The sequence below is a fragment of the Silurus meridionalis genome, chromosome 7 (assembly GCF_014805685.1).
Source record: "Silurus meridionalis isolate SWU-2019-XX chromosome 7, ASM1480568v1, whole genome shotgun sequence".
NCBI lineage: Eukaryota > Metazoa > Chordata > Actinopteri > Siluriformes > Siluridae > Silurus > Silurus meridionalis.
The window spans coordinates 26009500-26024011 of record NC_060890.1 but is presented as its reverse complement, the minus strand read 5'-3'; the positions used below and the strand labels follow the sequence as shown (position 1 = coordinate 26024011).

General features: G+C 41.9%; 1 protein-coding gene across 9 annotated transcripts in view; it reads right to left on the bottom strand.

Moving 5' to 3' along the window:
• The window catches only part of chst15 (carbohydrate (N-acetylgalactosamine 4-sulfate 6-O) sulfotransferase 15), a 68655-nt gene that overhangs the window by 49925 nt on the left and 4218 nt on the right, over positions 1-14512 (bottom strand). Inside the window, exon 2 of one of the 9 annotated variants that reach the window (XM_046853979.1) lies at positions 7771-7892. The exons of 7 other annotated variants lie outside the window; for them this stretch is intronic. The gene's annotated coding sequence lies outside the window, so the exon portion shown is untranslated. The remainder of the gene's footprint in view (positions 1-7770; positions 7893-14512) is intronic. One more of the 9 variants, XM_046853980.1, reaches the window with a different exon arrangement.

Here is a 14512-nt window from a genome sequence, read left to right as displayed (position 1 = left end):
TGAATCAGGTCAGTTCCTGTACAAGTAGTTTCTGAGTTGATCTGTATTATCTGTACCTGTTAATGCTCCAAATATTTATATCTCTAGTCAGATATAAAGATGAAGTGGGCGGGGCTTAGACTGAAAGCCCTTGTGTATGTGTGTACATGTTTAAAAAAAAATGACCTGATCACTCGCTTTTGTACTTTTATTCACACCTGTATTTGTGTCTGGTTAGAAAGTTAGTTTGTTGATTATTTTTCTTCAGCAGCACAACGAACAGCGTTCACTCGTCTCAGACCAGAGCAATCACCAACCCTGACCATCTTTTCTTTATTAAACAAATACGTCAGGTTACTATGTTTATTGTTACATTTAGTTTTTCTCTAACAAGTCGGTTCATGAATGAGTTCCTGAACTCCTGAATGAGATTAGTTTCCTGAACAAATAAGTTCCTGAACAAGTTAGCACCTGTATGAGAGAACTCCTTAACAAGTTAGTGCCTGTATGAGATAGTTCCTGAACAAGTTCCTGAACAAGTTAGTGCCTGTATGAGTTAGTTCCTGAACAAATTACTTCCTCACCAAAACAGTTCCTGAACAAGTTTGTTTCTGGAAAAAAGGTTTTGATCTTTTAAATAATCCCTTTATATTGAGTTAAATCCCTGATGTAGACACCGATCATGTGATCATGTGACGATAAGCTTCCATTACTTGCTATCCATGTTAGCCTCACAACACAAGCAGACTTTTATTCTAAACCTCACATGTTCTGACTAATGGCCTCCATCGGGGAAAAAAACACTCAGTCGGAGTGTTTACATTACATCATTACATCATTAAATATAATAACCAATCAGGTTTTAATATGCAAATGTGGTCCATGCAAATTTATGTCTACTTGTTGAAGGGGGCGGGGCTTTACCGTGAGGGCTGTTACTAAGGTCATTATATTTGTTGTTTATTTTGTATCATTAAACTGACTCTAAAAGCTGTACTCAGTTCGATTGATTTGAAATCACAAGGCTGAGAAGTTCTCCTTATGTGTGGGATTCTTTCAGAAATGTTCCTCAAGAGCATTATTCAAACCTCAGCTTCCTTTTCTTCACCATGGTCTGCACGTACGAGTAAAAGCGAAACGTTAGTACATAAAAAAAGAGAGAAATTAAAGACGAGTGTGTGGAAATGGATCTGATCATCTGATCATCCAGATTTTCATTCAGTAAACAAGAGAAGAAACGATCTGTACGAGGAAACGGACCGTCACAGACCCTACCTCATTCCCACAGTCACGCTGATGCTGCGTTTATGTGTGTGTGTGTGTGTGTGTGTGTGTGAACACTCAGCTCTGAAATTTTCGGCCCGTATGAAGGTTTCGCTTTAACTTTTGTCCGATTGCAGAATTTAATCGAAGACCAAATGCGAGCGAGGTTCTGATGTTTTCGTTCACTGGTACAGTTCTGCACACTCACTCGGTACCGAAATAAACAGGAACTGCACACGAGTCAGAATGACAACAGGAGCAAACAGGAACTGGTTTGAACTTTCACATGTAACTATAAATGGATGTGTACTCATGTATAAACAGTGTGTAAAAAAATGTGCGTTTATGGGGTTGAACTTCCTGATCCTGCTTCAATAACTTCTTCACCAAACTGTTACGCACACAATTGTGTCTGACGTCTTTGGATGCTGGAGCATGAACTTTTTCCTACACTACACACAGCTCCGTGAAGATCTTCTTTATGTAGGTTGGAGTGGAAGATCGCCACAAATCTCCTCAGAATCTATTGGAAGTTCTTCCCAGAAGAGTGGAGATTATTATAACAGCACAGACATAAACCTTCTGCTCATTAGCACAGAGCCCTGAGCGCTACCTCTGCTCCCATCTGAACAGAAAGTCATTAAATCCAATGTGTGTGCATGCGCACGTGTGTGTGTGTGTGTGTGTGTGTGTGTGTGTGTGTGTGCTCAACACCGCAGCCTGAACATTTCTGACTTCAAGCCAACAGTGTGTTCTTTTGGCAGTTGCAGTTCTCCGAAAATAAACACACGAGGAGAAAAATGTGCGGGAGACGATATACTGTCATTTATTCTAAGTGTGTGTGTGTGTGTGTGTGTGTGTGTGTGTTGGGGGATATTAGTGTTTATGACCATTTCTCTCTCTCTTTCCCTAACTCTCTCTCCTTCTCTCCATCTATCGCTATCTCTCTTTTTCTTTTTCCCTCTATCTCTCTGTCTTTTCATCTCTTTTTCTTCCTCTCAGTGTTTTCAGTGTGTGTTTTATTGGCAGGATGAAAACTGGACATTTGTATTGCTAAAGCAGTTGCAGCCGAACTGCAATAAAATATTGCAAAACGTTTACGAAGAAAAAAGAGAACATAAGATGCATTTAGTGGAGAATTAAATAAAAGGAAAATGGTAAAATATAGTGTATAAAACAGGAATAAAATACAGTTTAAACAAATATTTCCAAACAAAAATCCTAAACAAAAAAGATCAGATCAGGGCAGATCGAAAGGAATTGGATGTTTTTTTCTATTTGGTGAATTGTTGATTTGGATTTGTCAGTGGACCCCAAACCTCACTGTCAGAGTCTTCTTCTTCTTCTTTCGGCTGCTCCCATTAGGGGACGCCACAGCGGCTCATCCGTCTCCATTCCCTCTGTCCTCTACATCTGCCTCTTTCACACCAACTACCTACATGTCTTCTCTCACCACATCCATAAACCTCCTCCTTGATCTTCCTCTTTTCCTCCTTCCTGGTGGCTCCATCCTCAGCATTCTCCTACTGATATACCCCATGTCCCTCCTCTGCACATGTCCAAACCATCTCAATCTCACCTCCCTCACCTTGTCTCCAAAACGTCCTACATGCGCTGTCCCTCTAATAAACTCATTTCTAATCCTGTCCATCGTCGTCACTCCCAACGAAAACCTCAACATCTTCAGCTCTGCTACCTCCAGCTCCACCTCCTGTCTTTTACTCAATGCCACTGTCTCTAATCCATACAACATCTCAGGTCTCACCACAGTCCTATAAACTTTCCCTTTCACTCTCATAGATACTCTTCTATCACAAATCACTCCTGCTATCACTCTTCTCCACCCACTCCACCCTGCCTGCACTCTTTTCTTCACTTCTCTAATCAGAGAGGACAATCGGCTCAATTACTGATTTAAATATTTTCAGCCCAATTCTAATTATGATCTCTGCAGGACATTGAGGGTTTATGGTATAGAAGGTCATGAGTGCTTTGTCTCTCTCTTCATTCATGGCATGTTAGTTTCCTGTGGAAGTCATTTTCAAACCCCAGTAGTTTTAGTGCAATGTGTGTGTGTGTGTGTGTGTGTGTGTGTGTGTGTGTGTGTGTGTGTGTGTGTGTGTTGTGTTTCCTGGGTCCTGAATCTTTTCTGAAAGATCATAACTTTCGTTTGATTGTGGTTGACTTTCAAGGCCCATAACTCTCCTCTTTACCCCTATCTCTCTTTATTTCCTTTCTCTCTCCATCTTTCTCTCCCTCTCCTCTGCCTCTCTTTTTCCCCTCAATCGCTCTTTCTTACCCTATCTCTCTCCTCTATCTCTTGCCTTCTCTCTACTCTTTCTTCCCGCTGTCTCTCTCCATCCGAATCACTACATTGGGTATTTTTATTAGTGTCTTGGTCCATATCTCTTTTCCTCTCTCTTTACCCCTCTCTCTTTGTCCCTCTCTTTCCCTTACATTCTCCCTCCATCTCTTTCTAAGTCTCTTTTCCTCTCTCTTCCTCCCTCTATCTCTTGCCCTACCTTTCTCTTTCTTCCTTAGTCTCTTTCCATCTGAATCTCTATATGGCTCTTTGTGTTAATGTCTCTCTCTACAATTCTCTCTCTTTTTTCACTTTCACTCTCTCCTCTTTCACACACTCTCCTCTCTCTCTCTCTCTCTCTCTCACTGTCTCTCTTTCTCTTTTCTCTCTTTTGCTCATATTTGTTCCTCCTTCATCTCTCTCTTTCTGTCTAAATCTCTTTATTGCTTTCAGTATTACTGCCTCGCTCATCTCTCGTTCCCCTCGTTCACTCCATCTGTTGCCTCTCTTTCTTTCCTCTGTCTCTCCCTCTACCCCCTCTCCCCCACTCTCTCTCTCTCTCTCTCTCTCTCTCTTTCTCTCTGAACCTTTTATTTGGTTTTAACCCGTGCGCTGGTCTGTAATTGAAATGGGTTTATAACTATATTTTATGTGTTTTAAAGAAAAATTATTGCACTAATAAACACTTAAAAAGTCAACACCCTCCATTCTTCCCTCTCTCCCTCCCTCTTTTTCTCCCTCCATCTTTTCTCTGTCTCTCTCCCTGTCTCTTATTACATCTCTCTTCACTTCTGCACTTCTCACAGGATCCAAGAACTTCTTCAGTGAGGAAAGGATCAGGATGTGGGGATGTGATGCTGCCCAAACTCACACACACACACACACACACACACACACACACACAAAACACACACACACACACACACACACACTCAGACACAGTGTGCTGCCAATATGATATTTTCTATCAGAGTCAGCACATGCCATCATATAAAAATCGAAAATCCTCCAGCCCTAAAAGCGCCACACACACACACACACACACACACACACACACACACACACACACACACCGTGTCTAATATATAATATTTATGATATATTAGTGCTCGCTGGTGGAGTCAGTGAAATGGGCATGAAATGGGCATGGCCAGCTTCATCTCACAATGAATAATATGACATTCACACCTGAACTCCTTCCAGCCAATCACAATCCAGCATTTACACCTGAACTACTTCCAGCCAATCACAATCCAGCACTCACACCTGAACTCCTTCCAGCCAATCACAATCCAGCATTTACACCTGAACTACTTCCAGCCAATCACAATCCAGCACTCACACCTGAACTCCTTCCAGCCAATCACAATCCAGCACTCACACCTGAACTCCTTCCAGCCAATCACAATCCAGCACTCACACCTGAACTCCTTCCAGCCAATCACAATCCAGCATTCACACTTGAACTCCTTCCAGCCAATCACAATCCAGCATTTACACCTGAACTCCTTCCAGCCAATCACAATCCAGCATTTACACCTGAACTCCTTCCAGCCAATCACAATCCACTATTCACACCTGAACTCCTTCCAGTCAATCACAATCCAGCATTCACACCTGAACTTCTTCCAGCCAATCACAATCCAGACATCGTACTGATCCCGGTTGACAGCAATAAATCGAGGCAGTTTTGAAGCACGGTTGAGATTTATTTGTTATCAAAGCACAGTGTAATAATACACACAAAAGATTTATCAGGAATTTAGTGAGTGGAGACTTAAACAAGATAAAGAACGCATTAACATGAGGGAGAATAAACTCTGAGAAGGTCCCTAATCGAGCTGAGGAATTCAAGGCCGTTTCTGGAAAAGCTCACACTCGCCGGTCAGCTCGGGGAGGAAGAGAGAAAGAGCAGCTGTGTGGGAGAGACACATGGCAGGATCATGGAAAACCAAAATTAGTAGTTTCACCATCTGGGTGAGGAGGAGGAGGAGGATGAAGAGGAGGAGAAGAAGCAGGAGGAGGGGTAATGGCCAAACATGAGAGTTAGCACAGAGAAGAAACAAAACAACGTCCAGGGAAAACAAAGCAACCACAAAAAAGCAGCAGAGAGAGGGAGAGAGAGAGAGAGAGAGAGAGAGAGAGAGAGAGAGAGAGAGAGAGAATGGTATTTGGCCATATACAGACACTGCAGCAGGGTGAACTGAAATGTGGGGGACGAAGTACACAAACCATGTAGTTGAGTAAAAGTACAAATGTTTTTGCCTTCAAATGTACTTAAGTATCCAAAATAGTGATTTATTATAACTATAATGTTCCTTTTATCATTTTTATCACAAGACTCTTTACTTAATCACCTCAGTTTATGTGAAAAGACTCGAATGTGACTCTCAGCACACTGATCTATTAATAGAATGATATTAATGACTCAAACACTGATTTTTATTACAATCATCATGAACACAAAACCTTCTTTATAACTACTTTAATAAAACGTGTAAATGAGGTCACGTGTGTTGTGTCGAGTCTGGAGTTTCTTCATCATTTATTCCTCTCTAAATGTTCTGCTTGATGTTGAACTGATGCTGACCCTCACCCTCAGCACTGGAGCTCCCCAGGGTTGTGTTCTGAGCCCCCTGCTGTACTCACTGTACACGTATGACTGTGTGGCCACTTCTAACTCCACCACCATCATCAAGTTTGCTGACGACACCGTTGTGGTGGGCCTGATCTCCAACAACGACGAGACGGCCTACCTACAGGAGGTTAAAAACCTGGAGAGATGGTGCCAGGAGAACAACCTTCTCCTGAACGTCAGCAAGACTAAGGAGTTGATCGTGGACTTTAGCACAAAGCGGGAGCGGTCATACAAACCGCTAAACATCTGCGGGACTCCAGTGGAAAGAGTAGACAGTTTCCGGGACTTGGGTGTTCACATCACACAGGACCTGTCTTGGTCCTGTCACATCAACACCCTGGTGAAGAAGGCCCGGCAGCGTCTGTACCATCTGAGATGCTTAAGGGACTTTAAACTACCCTCTCAGGTGCTTAAGACTTTTTACACCTGCACCATTGAGAGCGTTCTGACGGGTAGCATCACTTCCTGGTTTGGGAACAGCACCATGCAGGACAGGCGAGCCCTCCAGAGGGTGGTGCGTTCAGCTGAACGTACCATCCACACCGAGCTCCCTGACCTGCAGAACATCTACAGCATGCGGTGCAGGACCAGAGCCAGGAAGATTGTGAAGGACCTCAGCCATCCCAACAATGGACTCTTTTCTCTGTTGCGTTCAGGGAAACGCTTCCGCTCCCTGAAAGCGAACACAGAGAGAATGAGTAGGAGCTTCTTCCTGCAGGCCATTCGGAGTTTAAACCAGGAAACACCCAGGATCTAAAAAAAACTGGCCCACTCTCTCCATCATCACACTTTTTTTCCCTGCACAAATTACACTTTTCGTGCTACGGCACATTATACACTGGACTTGCACAGCACAGTGCACTTTACATTTCATATTTTTTTCATGTTTTTTATATTCTTATTTTAATACCACACAGTTCCACACTTTACACCACACCTTACTGCACACGGACACTCATGGACACTTTACACCACACCAAACCGCACACGGACACTTTATGGACAATCAAAAACCATGCCTAACTTGTTTACTGTTGTTTACTTTTTAACTGCACACTGCCATAAGCATTTTTTTGTGTGTGTGTATATATATATATATATATATATATATATATATATTTATATATCTTTATATCCTTATTTATCTGCCTTCTTTTTCTTGTTATTATATTTTTCTTTTTAAATTTTGTTATTATATTTATAATTTTTATTCTCCTTTTCACCCCCATTTTATTCCCTCATGCCAGACAGTCATAAAAAGCATTTCACTGCATGTCGTACCCTGTATGTATGTGTATGTGACAAATAAAATTTGATTTGATTTGATTTGATTTGAACTGTATGTTGGTGATCAGTAGATTCACCAAGCGCCAATCAGAACACGTGTAAAACAGAGCGTGCGCTCGATCCTGATTGGTGACTTGACCAGTTAAGTTATAACTAAAAAGAATTCAAAATTGATAATAATAAAAAAAAAAGTAGTAAAAAGGAAGATATTTTGTTTTGAAATGTAGTGAAGTTACAGTAAAAGTCTCCCCAAATGAAAACACTTCAGTAAAATACAGAAACACAAAAAAAACTCAATTACATTTACTTTGTTCACCACTGCCAGCTTGACCAGGTGGAGACTCACAACCTCGCAGGAGCAATAGATAGATACAGGAGAACATGGATCCCTCAGGAGGAAAAGCATTGTCTCCACAAACACACCTGAGATACACACACACACACACACACACACACACACACACACACACACAGCTTAACAGTGGAAAACTCGACATTCTTCTTCTGACCTGCCACAATATTTGAAGATTTGTGCCACCCCGGGGTTCCGAATACTCTTACAGCTGCTCTTTATTATATTATCATCATCATCATCATCATTATCATCATTATTATTATTATTATGATTATTATTATTATGATTTTATTTCCTTTAATTTGTCCTTCATTTTTATTTCAGTTCTCTGTTTGTATTTCCTTTCTTCTTTTTGTTCTTTCCTTGGCATTACAAATGTAACTGTAATGGCAATAAAACACCTAAAAAATTAAACTGAGAGAGAGAGAGAGAGAGAGAGAGAGAGAGAGAGAGAGAGTTTGACTTTTTATACACCTTTATTTAAATGACACTGTTAACATTCCTTCTTAGTACCTAAACCATTGATAGCATGTTTAGTAGCTGCATAGATAAATAAATAAATTAATAAATAGATGGATGGATTGACAATTAAATAAATATTTAAATGGATAAATGGGTAAAATGAATGAATGAATCCCAGTGTGTGAGTAAATAATAAAAACTGCATATGCACACATTAAAAACGAACACTTGGATTAAATGAGGACACACACATTTAAAACAGTTGATGATCCTGGTCCATTGTGCATCATTCAGTGCCCAAGCATGAACAAAATCATCCAGATTGTGTGTAGTGTAAAATAGATGAACTCCAGCCTGAGCCTAGCAGATATTAATGCTTTAACCATCACCTCAGGATCTACTGTACCTTCACCTCTGAGTTTCTTTTTCCTGGTGAACCAGATTACAAGCTTTGATTCTCCTGTTAGGAAGTTAATAAAGCAGAGATGTTTTCTGTCTGTACTCATGTATTTGGGTTTGAAGATAAAAAAGTTCTTCATTAAAGCTTCTGCCCAGGTTTCTGACCCGTCCCTGAACACCCTGAACAGTCCTCTCAGCCTGCGGCAATGTAAAAACAAATGGTCTACTGACTCGTCTCTGTTACAGAAGACACATTCCCTCACAACGATGGGGTTGATGTGGGCCATGTGTCTGTTCGTAGCTACTGCCCAGTGAACGATCCTCCATTGGAGATCCGCAGTGCGTTTCTCTATCGGAGGTTTGTACAGGGATCTCCAGCAGCCTCTGGGAGACGGGTCTGAACCAAACACTTCTGACCACTTTGATTCTTTGCAGTTGTTGAGCGTGATGTAGTGTGACACCTTAATGCAGCTGATGTACCGTGCCTTCTTCAAGGTGTTCTCAAAGTCCTCCAGTTGCGTGGTCCTGAAGCTTGGAAGAGAGCCTTCCCCTGGCTCCACCTCCAATGCAGCTGAAACCTGCATCTGAGGAAAGTCACTGAGATTTCCTGCATCTTGTTTAGCTTCTCCGTGTTCTAAGCTCCATCTGAAGGCAGAGGTAGAGCTGCGAGGGTGCTCTCTATCATGAGCTTTATGAACCTTTTGGACTTGATGCTTGATGATGTCAAGCTGCACATTGCTTCTGGGCTTCTCCAGCTGGCGCTATTCCTCAGGTCTGCCATTTTTACGCATCCCACTTTTGCCATGATGATGCTCTTGTGTTCCATTATCTGTGCTCGGATTAGTGGGTTGTTAAAAAGAGGATCATTCTCCTTCCAGTGTCCAGAATTAAAAAAGTCCCCCTGGACTATAAAAACTAGGGTCCAGGCTGTTAGGACAGATCTGTAGAATGGACTAAAGTCCCTTCATTCTGTGTTCCACAGTCTGGTTAAAAGCAGATCCACCTCGTATTTAAAAACGTTTACTTTTCGCAGTAGGGTGTAAGATGTGTTGGTCTGAAGCTCCTGATTCTGTTTCGGATGTCCATCAGACCCTGACCCCCCTCCTGGACAGGGAGGTAGAGTGCAGCAGCTTGTATCCAGTGCTGTCCGGCCCAGAAAAAGTCTGTTAGCTTCTTCTGTAAAGCCTGAACAATGGTATGGGGGATCCAGAACACTTGTTTTGTGCCACAGTGGTAAAGCTCCAGGTTATTTGCGACCAATATTCGACCTCTATATGAAAGTTGAGAGAGCACCATGGACCATCAAGACAACCGGTCACACAATTTCTCCACCATGCCCTCCCAGTTTTTCTGCATGTAGTCTATTGTCAATAAATGTAAACCTAGAATCTTTAGACCTTCTCTTTCCCACTTGACTCCACCTGAAAGTAATGGAGGCGTCTTTCCATGCCAGTCACCTATTAAGTAGCCTTCGCTCTTTTCCCAATTTACTTTTGCTGATGAGACTTTTTCATAGTTGATTAAAATATTCATTAAAACTGATAGATCACCGTCACCTTTTATAATTACTATTACATTGTCGGCATAGGCAGAGAAAGTTGATTAGAGTCCTTGTTGTTTTTCTTTCAGCTGGAGAAGCAGCAGCTCAATTGCCAATGAGTACATCTGAGCTGATAGCTGGCAGCCTTGCCTGATGCCCCTGTGCACCTGGACTGGGTAGCTTAGCCCACCCCCACCTTTAACAATGCAGCAGCTCCAGTATAGATATGTTTTACCCATGAAACCAAATTTTCGCCTAAACCAAAAGCTTTAAAGGTTTCAAATAAATATTTATGGTCAACTCTGTCAAAGGCTTTTTTCTGGTCAGTAGAGAACAGTCCCACCTCTGTATTATTGTTGCTGGCTGATCCAATTATGTCACATACAAGGAAGAGGTTGTCCATTATTGTTCTGTTTGGTACATAGTATTTTTGGTAGTAATTAAGAATGTGTTTTAAAACCAGTTTTAGTCTGTTTACACTTTGCAAGAATCTTATAGTCAGTGCACAGCAGTGATACTGGTCTCCAGTTCTTCAGAAGCTCAAAATGGCTCTTCTGCAGTTCTTTGTGTGGGATGTCCTGTAAACTTGATATGTCATTTTTAAAAATAATACAGTTTGTAAAATCCAGAATGAAGTCCGTCTATTCCCGGAGACCATCCAGTGGAGAGCTGATTCACTGCCTCAGACATTTCCTCCAGTTGGATCTCTGTGTCTAGATGCCATCTCTGTACATTTGTCAGCCTTGGTAGATCCTTCAGTAGCTCCTTCATGCAGTTGAGATCGCATTCACTGGCATGGAACAGTGATTCCAGAGCTTTTCTCTTTTCTCTTTCAGATCTCCCACTTTTCCAGAGGCTTTATTGATGAGTTCATCCTCAATTTTGGTGATTTCCTCCTCGAGGGCTTTGATGGTTGATTTGGTGAGGCTGTTTGAGAATGCAGTGTAGTTCTGACAGAACATTCAAATTTGTGCTTTTTTTACTTCCCACCATTGAACAATGTCTCCATACTCCTTGTTTTGTGGCTGCCACTTTGACCAGAAAACAAATTTTTTTTTTACAGAATGAAGCATCATGTAAGAAAGAGTTTGAGATTAAAATGCCAGTAATAGCTGGTGCACTGGGACTTTTTTAAACTTATTTCTAGTGTGCAGGTGTAATGGTCAGTAAAACCGTTGAGAAGGATGATAGTTTTTAAAACTCTGTTTCTGTTGTTACTGCTAATGTAAAAAGGATCTAATCGGTCTGCACTAACTTGGTGCTGAGAGGCTTTGACCCATGTGTACTGCCTCATTCCTGGATGTTCTGCTCTCCAAATGTCACACAAGATGTACTTCCTAACAATATTGCTGAGTGAGGTAGCAGAAGAAGGATAAGGTTCCTCTCCATTCCTATCCAGAGTGTAATCTAATGTACAGTTCCAATCACCCTCAAGCATCATGCACACGTCAGTAAAATTCTCCAGAGCATCTTCTAGTTTTAAAAAGAATCTCACTCTTTCTGCGCCATTGTTTGGTGCATAAACATTAACGAAGAGAAAAGGAACACCCATTAATTCTACTTTAATGGCTAAAACCTTGCCTTTCTCTATCTCATGTTAAGATATGTGCTTCATGCTAAGGCTATTTGAGAAAAAGATGGCGACGCCACCACTGAAGTTAGATCCATGACTAAAAAGCATTTTTCCCCTCCAACCACATTCTTTATTCGGTTTCATTCTCCAGACTGCTGTGAGTTTCTTGAACAAAATAATGTTAAAGTGTTTATTTATGATATGTGTGTGTAATGCTGCCCTTTTCCTATAATCTCTTCCTCCATTTATGTTTATTGTCCCAATTTTAATGTTGTCCGTAAGGAAAGAGAGAAAGGGAAGATAGACGTTTAACAGACAGAACAGATCTTCTTCTTCTTCTTTCGGCTGCTCCCATTAGGGGTGGCACAGCGGATCATCCGTCTCCATACCCCCCTGTCCTCTACATCTGCCTCTTTCACACCAACTACCTGCATGTCTTCCCTCACCACATCCATGAACCTCCTCCTTGGCCTTCCTCTTCTCCTCCTTCCTGGTGGCTCCATCCTCAGCATTCTTCTACCAATATAATTCATGTCCCTCCTCTGCACATGTCCAAACCATCTCAATCTCACCTCCCTCACCTTGTAACCAAAACATCCTACATGTGCTGTGCCTCTAATAAACTAATTTCTAATCTTGTCCATCCTCGTCACTCCCAACGAAAACCTTAACATCTTCAGCTCTGCTACCTCCAGCTCCACCTCCTGTCTTTTACTCAATGCCACTGTCTCTAATCCATACAACATCGCAGGTCTCACCACAGTCCTATAAACTTTCCCTTTTATTCTTGCAGATACCCTACTATCACAAATCACTCCTGTCACTCTTCTCCACCCACTCCACCCTGCCTGCACTCTTTTCTTTACTTCTAACACACTCTCCATTACTTTGCACTGTTGACCCCAGGTACCTGAACTCCTCCACCTTCTCCACCTCTTCTCCCTGCAACCGCATCACTCCACTGCACTCCCTCTCATTCACACACATGTACTCTGTCTTACTCCTACTGACTTTCATTCCTCTTCTCTCCAGCGTGTACCTCCACCTCTCCAGGCTCTTCTCAACCTGCTCACTACTCTCACCACAAATCACAATATCATCCGCAAACATCATAGTCCAGGGAGACTCCTGTCTGACCTCATCCGTCAACCTGTCCATCACCACTGCAAACAGGAAAGGGCTCAGGGCTGATCCTTGATGCAGTCCAACCTTCACCCTGAACCAGTCTGTCGTACCTACTACACACTTCACTGCCGTCACACTGTCCTCATACATGTCCTGCACCACTCTCACATACTTCTCTGACACACCAGACTTCCTCATACAATACCACAACTCCTCTCTTGGCACTCTGTCGTACGCTTTCTCTAAATCCACAAATACACAATGCAATTCCTTCTGTCCTTCTCTATACTTCTCCATCAACATCCTCAAAGCAAATAAGGCATCTGTGGTGCTCTTCCTCTGCATGAAACCATACTGTTGCTCACAGATGGTCACCTCTTCTCTCAGCCTGGCTTCCACTACTCTTTCCCATAACTTCATGGTGTGACTATATAAACTTTATTTCCCTGTAGTTACTGCAGGTCTGCACATCTCCCTTATTCTTAAAGATCAGTACCAGCACACCCCTTCTCCATTCCTCAGGCATCTTCTCAACTTCCAGAATCTTGTTAAACAATCTGGTTACAATCTCCACTTCATCTCTCTTAAACATCTCCATGCTTCTACAGGTATGTCATCTGGTCCAACTGACTTTCCACTCTTCATCCTCTTAATAGCTGCTCTCACTTTCTCCTTACTAATCCTATCCACTTACATTTACATTTGCAGCATTTAGCAGACGCGCTTATTCAGAGCAATGTACAAAAGTGCTTTTTGTCTCTATCAGTGAATAAATCTACACTGGTATGCAAGTTTACAAACTTAATATAAATAAATAATATAAATATAAATCCACTTTCTGCTTCACCATTTCCACACCATCCAACCTTCTCTCGCTCTCATTTTCCTCGTTAATCAGCTGCTCAAAATACTCCATCCATCTTCTCAGCACACTGTCCTCAGTAGTCAACACATTTCCCTCTCCAACCTTTATTGCTCTAACTTGGAGCACATTCTTCCCAGCTCGGTTCCTCTGCCTGGCCAATCGCTACAAATCCTTTTCTCCTTCTTAGTGTCCAACTTCTCCTACAGCTCCTCATATACCTTTTCCTTGGCTTTCACCACATCCCTCTTTACCTGCTGCTGCATCTCCTTGTACATTTTTATTCACAAGTGTTTCTCTAATTGTAATTGGCTGAGAAAATAAATCATGATTGATGACCCTGATTAGGTCAGAAAACTGTTTATCCTAAATGAACAAGACATGACTGTCCTTAACCTGAAAGGCTAAAACATGACGGTCTTGAACCTGATTGGCTGAGGTATGACTGCCTTAACAGACTGGATGAGACATTATTGCTTTGATTCTGATTGGCTTAGACATGACTATCTTGATCAGGATCGGTCCAGAAGTGCTGCCTTGATCCTGATTGGCCAAAGAAGTGTTGCCTTGATCCTGATTGGCTGAAACAGTAAAGTGTTATTGGCTGAAATACAGAGAAGAACATCTCAGCACTTGTGTTAACTTCAACTTCAACTTCTGTTTAAAAATAAACAGAAGTTGCAGAAATCCAAGCTGAAGATGCGAAGCTTAGTCCTTCTGCCCTCAT